Here is a 10,249-nt window from a genome sequence, read left to right as displayed (position 1 = left end):
TATGAACTCCAGAAGAGATATGAGAGTCACTCATGTGCTTTGGTTCAAGTTTCCATTGGAGTGTGGGAGTTGGATGTCAGGCGGAGAGTTCAGGAAGTACAAAGAAGAAAAGCAGCAGAGACGAGCAGACCAACTTCTGAAGAACGAGAGTGTTTGTCGTATGAGGGACATTGCTGTACGGCGACCTTTTACCTCACTGGATTTTTTTCAAGAAAGCAATTTGTCCATTAGGGTTGGAAATATATTTTCTTCGGTACCACAGGGTGACGATCTTTTTAAAAATTGGCCACCTGCAAGTTTAAATTTCACCCTCTGGGACAGCTTTGTCTAATAGAACTTTCTGTACTGATTATAATATTCTAGATCTACTCTCTCCAAAATGGTAGCCACATGTGGCTGTGAAGCACTTGAAATGCAGCTAGTGTGGCTGAGGAACTAAATTTTTAATTTTATTTAACTTTAAATTGGCACTTGTGGTGAGTGGCCACCATGTTGGACAGTATAGACCTACACTCTAAGGGCAGCACTGGGCTAGGGCCCAAAAGAGACAACTGAGGTGCCTGGACTTTTAGTGAGCTCACAGGAAGGTTGGGCTAACTGGTCACCCTGGGTTTGCCAGTGCTCTTGTGTTTGTTGTATGGTTGTATGTGGTCCTGTCCTCAGCTAATGGGGCTCTGGTGGTAGTAAAGTGAAGAACACAGGCAGAATTTTCTAGATGCTTTACTATAAAAAGATGCTTAACACAGGGCTTTCTGTACCATTACTTCTCAGAGCCCAGATTATCTTGGACTGTTTAGTGCTCAGTAGAGAGATGGGGCAAATTAACCCACGTGGGAGGAACTGGGGAAGCAGGGTCTGTGGGTCCAGGTGGACTGAGAAGTTGATTTCCAGGTTGTGTGTGGTGGCCCCCGATGTGCTCTGGGAGGCCTGTGACCCCAGCGGTAGGAAGGTGGGGATGTCCAGATTAGACCTCCCTCTCTGAAGGCGGGAGGGGCGCCCTTGGAGTTTTTGAACTAGATTTGTCGTATGCAGGTGCCTGGTAAGAGGTCCTGGAGCTCAGGCCCCCGCTGCACCCCGCTGCCTGGATGGCTGCTGCGTGGAACAGGTGACCAGACGCTGCTGTTTTGCTGAGAGTGCACATGGGATGTTTCAGAATCTAAAATGGAAGCCCAACCGGGCATTATTAGATGCAGTTTCACACCGGAAAGAACGAGTCCCCGTGAATGTTTTGGCCAGCCCTGGACAAATGACTGTTGTCTCTGTATCACCACTGGCTTTGGCTCAGTACCCAGTAAAATTTTAAAGTTCCTTCTTTTCCCAACTCTACTTAGTTCTCATTTTGATTTCACAGAGAAGTAAATGGTTCATCAAGTCTTATGACTTTTCTAAACCTTGAGACAAACGAGGAGGGTCATGTGGAGACCCCGTGTGTCAGAACGGCCCCTGCCTCTCCCCTTGCCCCCTTCACTCCGGCAGACTGGACTCTGTGCAGTGTAGGGGTGTCGTGGAAGGCAGGGGGTGTTCAGCTGGAACTTCAGGGTCTTGGAGGCGGGGTTTTAGTTTGAGAAGAGGTTAGGGAGAGAAAAGAGGTTGAGTGAAATGGCTTGTCAACCTTCAGCACATCTGGTACTTGTGCCATGTGCATGGCGTCATGCTGGGGGCCTTAGGGGACAATAATGAGCAGTGATGGCTAGTAGTAACTCATGCTCATACGGATGGTATTCCAATGTATTAGCCCACCGAAGCACAAGCTTTCTCTTCTCCAAGAACTTCTAGACTCATCGCAGACAAGATTAAACAAAACAACGCAAGATATCAAGTGGCGCAAGGTGGTGTGTGATGAACACTGTCAGAGAGGCGCAGAGAGAAAGCCCTGAGGCCCCGAATGACCAGGGACGCTTTATTTGATCTGGCCTTTGAAGGATGGCCTTGATTTGGATGGGCGGCAAGGGAGCCTGAGGCTGCTCCAGGCAGTGGTGCACGAGGCCCGGCTCGGGGACAGTGGGTATCTAACTTGGTGTGACTAGAACAAGTTACAGGTCACAGGTTTTTCCATTTGAATGTAATTATTTGACTGTAGTAGCCATCAGCAGATGGAGGGTTCAGAAGGACGACACTGAAATAATTAATAATTTGCAGATGCACTCGGCAGCCCCCGCGTCTCAGCGTGCCTTTCCGTTCCAGCAGGATACACGCAAAGAGTGCTCACGGCCCCATCTGCTCTGCTCCTCCCGGCTCTATCTTTTGTTTAATAACCTCTCTGTGACCTATTCATGTGAGGTCATCCATCTCATTTTCTCTTTTTCTGTGTTTAAATAGTCTTGGCTGCTACTTGCCGTGAAGGGCTTAACTAGTAGTGGGTGGGATTGACCTCTCGATTCAGTAAACATTTATCGAGTCTGGGACAGTGCTTGCAGTGAGCAGGCTAAAGAGGAGGTGGACTCTAGCCCTCAGGTGGGGGAGGACTTAGAGCCGGCGGGCCCAGCCCCTGCCCGGCGTGGCGGTGGACGTGGAAGGTTAGCAGAGTCTTTAGCTCGGGGCGCTGGGAGGAAGGTGATGACAGTACCGTCAAGGGAGAAAGGGAAAACAAAAGGGGGAGTAGCTTCATGGGCTGGAGACTAGCACTTTCTGTCAGTCAGTGATGCTTTGTCCAGAGAGTACTGTTTTTTCTACAGGAACTGTTCTGCAGTTGTTGTTAGCTGTCATCTTGGCCAGAAGCAGCATGGGGAGGTGGGCAGACGTGGCCTCTGGAGTCAGCAACTCAAGCTTAAACCCTCACTCCGTCTCATGGCTGGGCTTGATTTAGGTTTGAGACGGGGCATCCCTGTGGAGACATTAAGCAGGCCTTAAAAAGACCCCCAACTTGGAGTACTCAGGACCCCGTAGTTACAGTGTGAATTCCTTCGGCTTCAGCTTTCCTTCCCTTCCCTTCTCAAGTGGTTCCCCACCGAGTCACTTTAGATTAGGGGGGAGGAACTTTCTTCCTAAGTCTCCCTGGCCTTTATCCTCACACTTGAAGGCTAAATCCAGAACTCCTCGTTCCTGCTAAGTAGTTCAAAAGCCCCGAGGGTTCCTTGCAACAGTCGCACCCTGGTGGGACTTTTCAGAGCACTCCTGGGGTTGGGAGAGAGATTTCAGGGGAACCGCAGCATAATGTGAGCTATAACCGGCTGAGTGATCTTCTGGCTGGATCTGGATGTGAGGCTGGCATGTTTGAAGGCTGCTGAATACCTGTTGACCTGCTTGCCCCAACTGGGTGAACTCCATCTACCTTTTGATTCCTAACTGATTGCAGTGAACAATATACCAGCTTGTCTTCTGTAAATCGAGAGGGGAGAACGTTCCTACCAGCGTTGCCGCCTTGGTTGGACAGGTCAGTTGACTGCCTTGAAATTCTACTTATTCATCTGTAAAGTGAAGGGATTTGCCGAGATGCCCTTTAACGCGACTTCTAACACTAGCACTTTCTGTCGGTCAGTGATTCTTTGTCCAGATAGTGCTATTTTTTCCATAGGAACAGTTCTGCAGTTGCTGGTTAGCTGTCATCTTGGTGAGAAGCAGCATGGGGAGGTGGGCAGAACGCGGCCTCTGGAGTCAGCAGCTCAGGTTTAGAGCCTCACTCCGTCTCATGGCTGGCTGTGCAACTCTCAGCAGTGAGCTAATCCTCGCCAGGTTTCCTCACCTGTAAAAGGAGGATGATAACATGCATTTCAGATTCACTGGGAGATAATATGTATCAAACATCTACCATTGTGCCTGTTTTTTTAACAGCTTTATTGAGCTATAATTCACATACTGTAAGGTTCATCCTTTTGAAATACAACTTGTTGAGTTTTAGTATATTCACAAAGTTGTGCATTGAGCACTATTGTCTAATTCCAAAACGTTTCCCTCCTCCCAAAAGAAATCCCATGCCCATTAGTGGTCACTTCCCATTCTTCCCTCCCCCTAGTCCCTGGCAACCACTAATCTACTTATCTCTGTGGATTTCTTTGTCCTGGACATTCCATATAAATGGAATCATACAATATGTGGTCTTTTGTGTCTGACGCCTTTTGCTTAGCATATGTTTTCACAGTTCATTCATGTTGTCCCTTGTATCTACACTTCATTCCTTTTTATTGCCAAGTAATATTCCACTGTATGGATGTACCACATTTTGTTTACCCATTAATCACTTGATGGACATTTGGGTTGTTTCTACCTTCTGGCTGTTATGAGTAATACTATGAACATTTGTGTACAAGTTTTTGTGTGGACATATGTTTTCAGTTCTCTTGGTATCTTCTTGTGGTTTTGATTTGCGTTTCTCTAATGACTGATGATGATGAGCATTTTTCATGTGTTTATTGGCCCTTTGTATATCTCCTTTGGAGAAGAGTCTATTTAAATTCTTCACTCATTTTAAAAATTAGGTTATTTGTCTTCTCATTGTTGAGTTGTAAGAGTTCGTAATATATTCTACATACTGTGCCTGACTTTTAAATAGGCATGCAGTCAGTGTTGGTCCCTCTTCCCAGGTTTCTCATGAAAGTTTCTAACCTTTTAGAATTGCCCAAATACTGAATCCCCATTATCCTGAGTCTTAAACCCTACCCTTCTGTCTTGTCCAGAGCTCTTAGCACAGAGCCCTGAGCCATTCTGGCCCTGGAGCCCAAATCTGGACCGTGGCGCAGCAGTGGACAGCTTGGGTCTGGAAGTGAGCTCTGGCAGAATCCATGGGGGCACTGGCTCTTTCTAAGTCTTGTTTTTTCTCCTTGGAGGACTTATGGGGTAATTGTACCACTTTTTTGCTGTTTCTGCACCAGGGTAGCCACCATCCTGTGCTGTGAGCATCTGGATGTTGGGGCTGAGGACCACAGGGAGATATATCTGAGAACATTGTCTTCTTTCCACGGTGCCACTGGCAAGATGAGTAACATATTTTCCAAGAGTGATCTGGTGCTTTTAAGTCATATATAAAAATGTCCCAAGGAGAATCATGGGTCTATTTCAAAGAGGAGGGAGTTTTATGGGAAACCCTTGAAGCTGTTGAGAGGACCTGGAACTAATTCTCTGTTCCCAGAACTGGGCTCAGTGTCCCTGAGACACGTTCTATACTGTGCTGCTCCGTGGCCTTTGCAGTCATCATCCTCTTTCTTCATCCCTCCAGCCTGGCGTGGGTAACCATCCCCTTTCTGCTGAGTCAAATCCAAACCCTCCCTCAAGGCCAGCAGGGTCTCCTGCCCCTCCCAGAGCCTCTGAGGCGCTCTGTAGTTCGGGAGCCTTCCTCCTGCACACCAGGGGAAAAGGTGCCAACAGAGAAGTGAAGGCCTTGCAGCCCTGCCCGGACCGTCCCCCAGAGAGCCATCTCCACCAATTTGTGAAACTGCTGAGCCACAGATGTGCCCCGAGGACTTGGCCTTTCCTTAGATGTGGATTTGAAGGGTTGTGGACAGACATTATTGATTACTTCTCTTAAGTCAGTCAGGACAGTTTAAAATCTCTTTAATGCCCAGGAAATTTGCTTTGGAGGACAAAGCCAGCCCAATTGCATTTGGATGATGCTTACTTATTTTAAAAGGGTAGAAAGTACGTCTGGATACGTGAGTCCCTTATAGGAACAACTGTGCACAGCGGCGCTGTGTCTGACTCTGCTTCTCTGAACATTTGGACCTGCCTCTACTTGGCTGCCGTCTTCTTGGTTTCGTAGAAAAGCACATTCTACCCTCAGAAATTGTGCCATCTAGTTGGAAGGATGAGATAAATGAGAAAATTATTCACTATTAGAGTTGGAAGATTCCTTGGGGATTACCCTAGCCAATATTTTCCAATCTTCTATCCTGACCAAAAACCATTAAGTGTTTCATGTGGAAAAAAATGTTTTTCTTTGATAAATAAATTTGAGCCATGGAGTATATTGTGTGGCTCTCTTGAAATTCTTGAAAAGTGTGTGTTAGTATGTTAAAGGCTCTGAGAAGTCCTGCAGTAAAGACAACAGCTTAATTTGATTTAACCCAACATTTCTTAAACTCGTTTGTTCTCAATTTTTTTTCCTTCTTTTTCCATATTAGGTATTAATAGCTCACGGGACACTAAGCACACTTTGGGAAACATTGTCTCCTTTACAGACAATGAAACCTGTGTTCAGAATTATTAAGTGACTTGCTCAAAACCAGACATGAAACCAAATTTTCTAACTCCTACTCCATTGTTCTCTTTACAAATAATAACCACATCATGTTGAATGAGGGTGCACGACGTTTAAAATGTTGTCATTTACGTTACTAATGAAAAATATACAGACTTTAGAGTACTACTGACATGCATTTGAACTCTGGTTCTGTCATTTTACTAGCTTACGACCTCAGGCAGCTAAGCCCGCTAGTCTCTCTGAGTCTCTTTTTGCTTCTGTAAAGTGAGGATAATAATAATGACTCAGGGGCTTGTTGGGAGGATTAGATGAGATGGTATGTGCAAAGATCAAGTCTGTGTTCATGTCTCTGTTTCCTCAGACTTTTCCCGTTATACCTGATGTTTGGCCCAAATATCCATGGTTTTAAAAGGCAAGCATGTTACAGGCACCAAAAAATTAGTAATGATGATCATAATGGATATTATTGAATGATGATTGAAAGAATGAATGCACATGACATAGGAGTAATTACCTGTGGAAAGTCAGAGCTATGTTGAACTGCTAAATATTCATAGAATTAAGGCGAAAATGACGGAGGGACGGTCTAGGGCGTGTAGATTGGACAGCTGTGTCCGAGGTAAGACGTGTTCAGGATCTCAGGCCACGCCACCTGCATTCCCTTTCTCCATCCCCACGACGCAAAAATGTGGTTGAGGTTTCTTCATTAAATAGATAGCAGTTTTCCTTTGGAATACAATTTATTTTAAAAGGTTTGGCAACAAAGTTTGTCCTGTGGTGGGAAAGGTGAAGGATGAGTGAAACATTGCCAGTGAATGGGACAACACAAGGCACAGAATTCAGATGGCGGAAGGGACCCAAGGGGCTGCCCAGTCTGTGGTGGAGCAGAGGTTTCTGCAGGGCTGTGAAGGGAGCTGACTGTAGACGCAGCCATTCCAGAACTTCTCTCTCCCTTCTCCGCAGAAATCGTCCTTCCCTCACCAGGCCATCACCGCACCCTCTAAACTTGCCTGCGTAGCTTTGGAATTTGTACTTATGCCTAGGAATTTAGTCCAGTGCCCTAACACGGAGCCCAGGCATTTGTTTACTGCTGGCTTGGCAGGGCCACATGCCCGACACTGAATCACCAGTTGCATTGGTGGTGGGCCTGGCCGCTTCCCTGGGCTTCAGTCCATGTGTGTACTGGTCTTCTCCTCACACTGGAATACATCGGGACTAACAGGCGACAGGCCTCAGAGGACCAGCCTCTTTGATATCTTCCTCGTCTGCTTGCTCTCTGAGTTTCTCATGGCCTTTGCACTCCCCAGGTTCCCTCTGTGCCAGTGGCTCGGCAGGCGGTTTTAGGAGCACAATCTGTGAGTGGTAGTAAATAATGCTACCCCGGGCTTTGACCAGTAGCACAGACAGCTTTGCCATGGTGAGGGGACAGTTGGAGAGAGTGCCAGCTTGCATCCCGCTGCAGCTGCGCTGTGCACAGAGAGCCTCTTCATCTGGCACCGGCGTGCGATGTGCCAGACCTTGTCTGCCATGCCAGGTGCTGGCGCATTCTCCAGGACGATACAAGGCTAAGCATGCTGCTGGCGCAGCGCGAGTCACAGCTTCCCTAATTTATTTACCTCGAATCAAACAAACCCCGACTCCTGCTTTGAATGTAGACTGTGGTATTTCACAGAATGACAGAAGGGCAGCCGTTTCTATAGAACTGCCTTCTGTGGGCTTTGACTGGGACCACTGTATGGCCTGACTCTTGGGGACTTCAAGCGGCCACTTCAGAAAACAGCGTGGCAGCTCCTCAAAAAGTTAAACCTAGAGGTGCCACACGAGCCATCCATCCCACTCCTGGGTCTACACTCAAGAGAAATGCAAACATTTGTCCACACAGACTCTTGTACACAAGTTCATAGCAGCCAAAAAGTAGAAACAAGCCAAATCTCCATCAGCTGACAAGTGGATAAACTAACGTGCTCTGTCCATTCAATGGAATATTATTTGGCGATAAAAAGGAATGAAACGCTGACACTTGCTACAAGGTGAATAAACCTTGAGAAATTATGTTAAGTGAAAGAAACCAGACACAAAAGGCCACATATTGTATGATGCCATTTGTATGAAGTGTTCAGAATAGGGAAATCCATAGAGACAGAAAGATTAGTAATTGCCAAGGGCCTGGGGTGGGAGAATGGGAGTGGCTGCTGATGGGTGTGGGATTCCTGTTGAGAGTGATGAAATATTTTGGAATTAGACAGTGATGATGGTTGCACAACTCTGAAGATATGCACAACCACTGCACTGTACGTTTTAAAAGGGTGACTTTATGGTATGTGAATTATAGGTCAATAAAGCTGTTATTTAAAAAACTGCCTTGAACTTACCATTGTGGTCTAGTCCTTTGTGGACATATGTGGGTCAAGTGGAAAGATGGGGGAGGGCCCTGGGGGGAGAGGAGAAGTGTTGATCTTGCTGCTGGAAAGAAGCACCAAGTGGCGGGTTTGGATGACAGAAGCTTTGGAGGCATGTTGAGTGTTCTGTGGGATCCACGATGTTCAAAATTTTGGGATGTCCTGAATGTCCTCATCCCAACCACCTACCTGCAAATCATTTCCAGGTGGACCCTGTTAGAGTTCAGGGATTAATGAACAAGTGCTCACCCTCATACGTTTTAAAGAACATTTTATGTGGAAATAATTTTAAACTAATTGAAAATTTGCAAAAATGAAAATAATACAAGAAATAGCCCCATACCTTTTACCCAGATTCGCCAGTTATCATTTTATTCCATTTGCTTTGTCATTGGCGTGCGGTTGCATGCACACCCTCACATTCACTCTCTTTCGTTGTCATATGTGTATTTGTGTACATACATACATATATATTTATATCTGTAAAAGCTACTTTTTCTGAATGATTCGAGAGTAAGTTATAAATGTCGTGGTTCCTTTACTTCTGCACCATCCAATACAGTAGGCGCTAGCCACAAGTGGCTATTTAATTAAAATTCAATAAAATGTAAAAGTCAGTTCCTCAGTCATGCCGGCCATCTTTTCAAGTGCTCAGTAGCCACCTGTGGCTAGTGGCTTCCGTGCTGGACAGAGCATCTCCAGTGTGACACAGAGTTCCGGTGGACAGCACTGCCTTCCTTAGGGGTGGCTAGGTGTGTTTCCTGAGAATAGGGAGCTCTCCTACATAACACTGCACACGTGCAGCTTTAGAGGACTAACGCTGACACCGACAGCACTTCTCTCCAACCCACGGTTTCTGCTCCAGTTTTGTCAGTTGACCCAGTAATGTTCTCATTCCTCCTGGAATGAGGCCTTCAGTCGTGTTGGAGTCCCGCACCAGCTTGGTTTGTGCTCAGGGGAAGCGTGTGGACCACAGACTGTGAAGCTTTGAGTTGAAGGGGTTCCTTTCCTAGAGACCCTGCTTTCCACAAACTCGAATCCTTTCTCTCCCTCGTGTGTGGGGCCAGCGAGCATTGCCCCAGCTCTCGATTGACTGATGTCTGCCCCTGGGGGAATAACACCCCCTCTTTCTGCACTGACTTTCTGTCTCCGAGCAGGTGTGGCTCTGCTCTTAAAGCAGCAGGGAACGTCCCCTGTGAGAAAGAAGAAATTGGCCTCCCCTGCAACAGCACTGTTTTTCTTTGTTCTGATAACGTTTTCCAAATTTTAGCCTGCAACTGAAAAGGGATCGTGTTGTCCCTCGTTTGTTTTCTGTTTTACGGCCGAGTTGTGATCCCGCAGCTCTGCATCACTTCGTGTGGCCCAGGACCGACGGGGCACGGAGGAGCTTCCTGCGCCCGACTCCTCGTGTGCTGGAGGCCAGGTCTGCGGGGCCGTGGGCTGCCCGCCCGACATTTTCAAGAGCTGCTGACCCCAGTCATTGTCGGCTCACTTTCCTCCAGTCCAAGGGAAAGCGGACTCCTGGCAATTTTCAACCATGCTTTGGGTGAAAAGTGGGGAAATGAGCAAATTGCAGAGTGGTTTCTACTTTTGAACTAACGGGTGTTCGAGCTTATCCTCCGAGGGATTCCTGGTGACTTAATGGGATTTTGTGGCATGAGTAAGTGTGGAAAACAGATTCCTAGCCTGCTGACTTCACTTCCATAGAGGTCCCCTC

Source organism: Equus quagga, chromosome 8 (assembly GCF_021613505.1).
Source record: "Equus quagga isolate Etosha38 chromosome 8, UCLA_HA_Equagga_1.0, whole genome shotgun sequence".
In the NCBI taxonomy this organism is placed as follows: domain Eukaryota; kingdom Metazoa; phylum Chordata; class Mammalia; order Perissodactyla; family Equidae; genus Equus; species Equus quagga.
Note: the sequence above shows the minus strand (reverse complement) of the source record.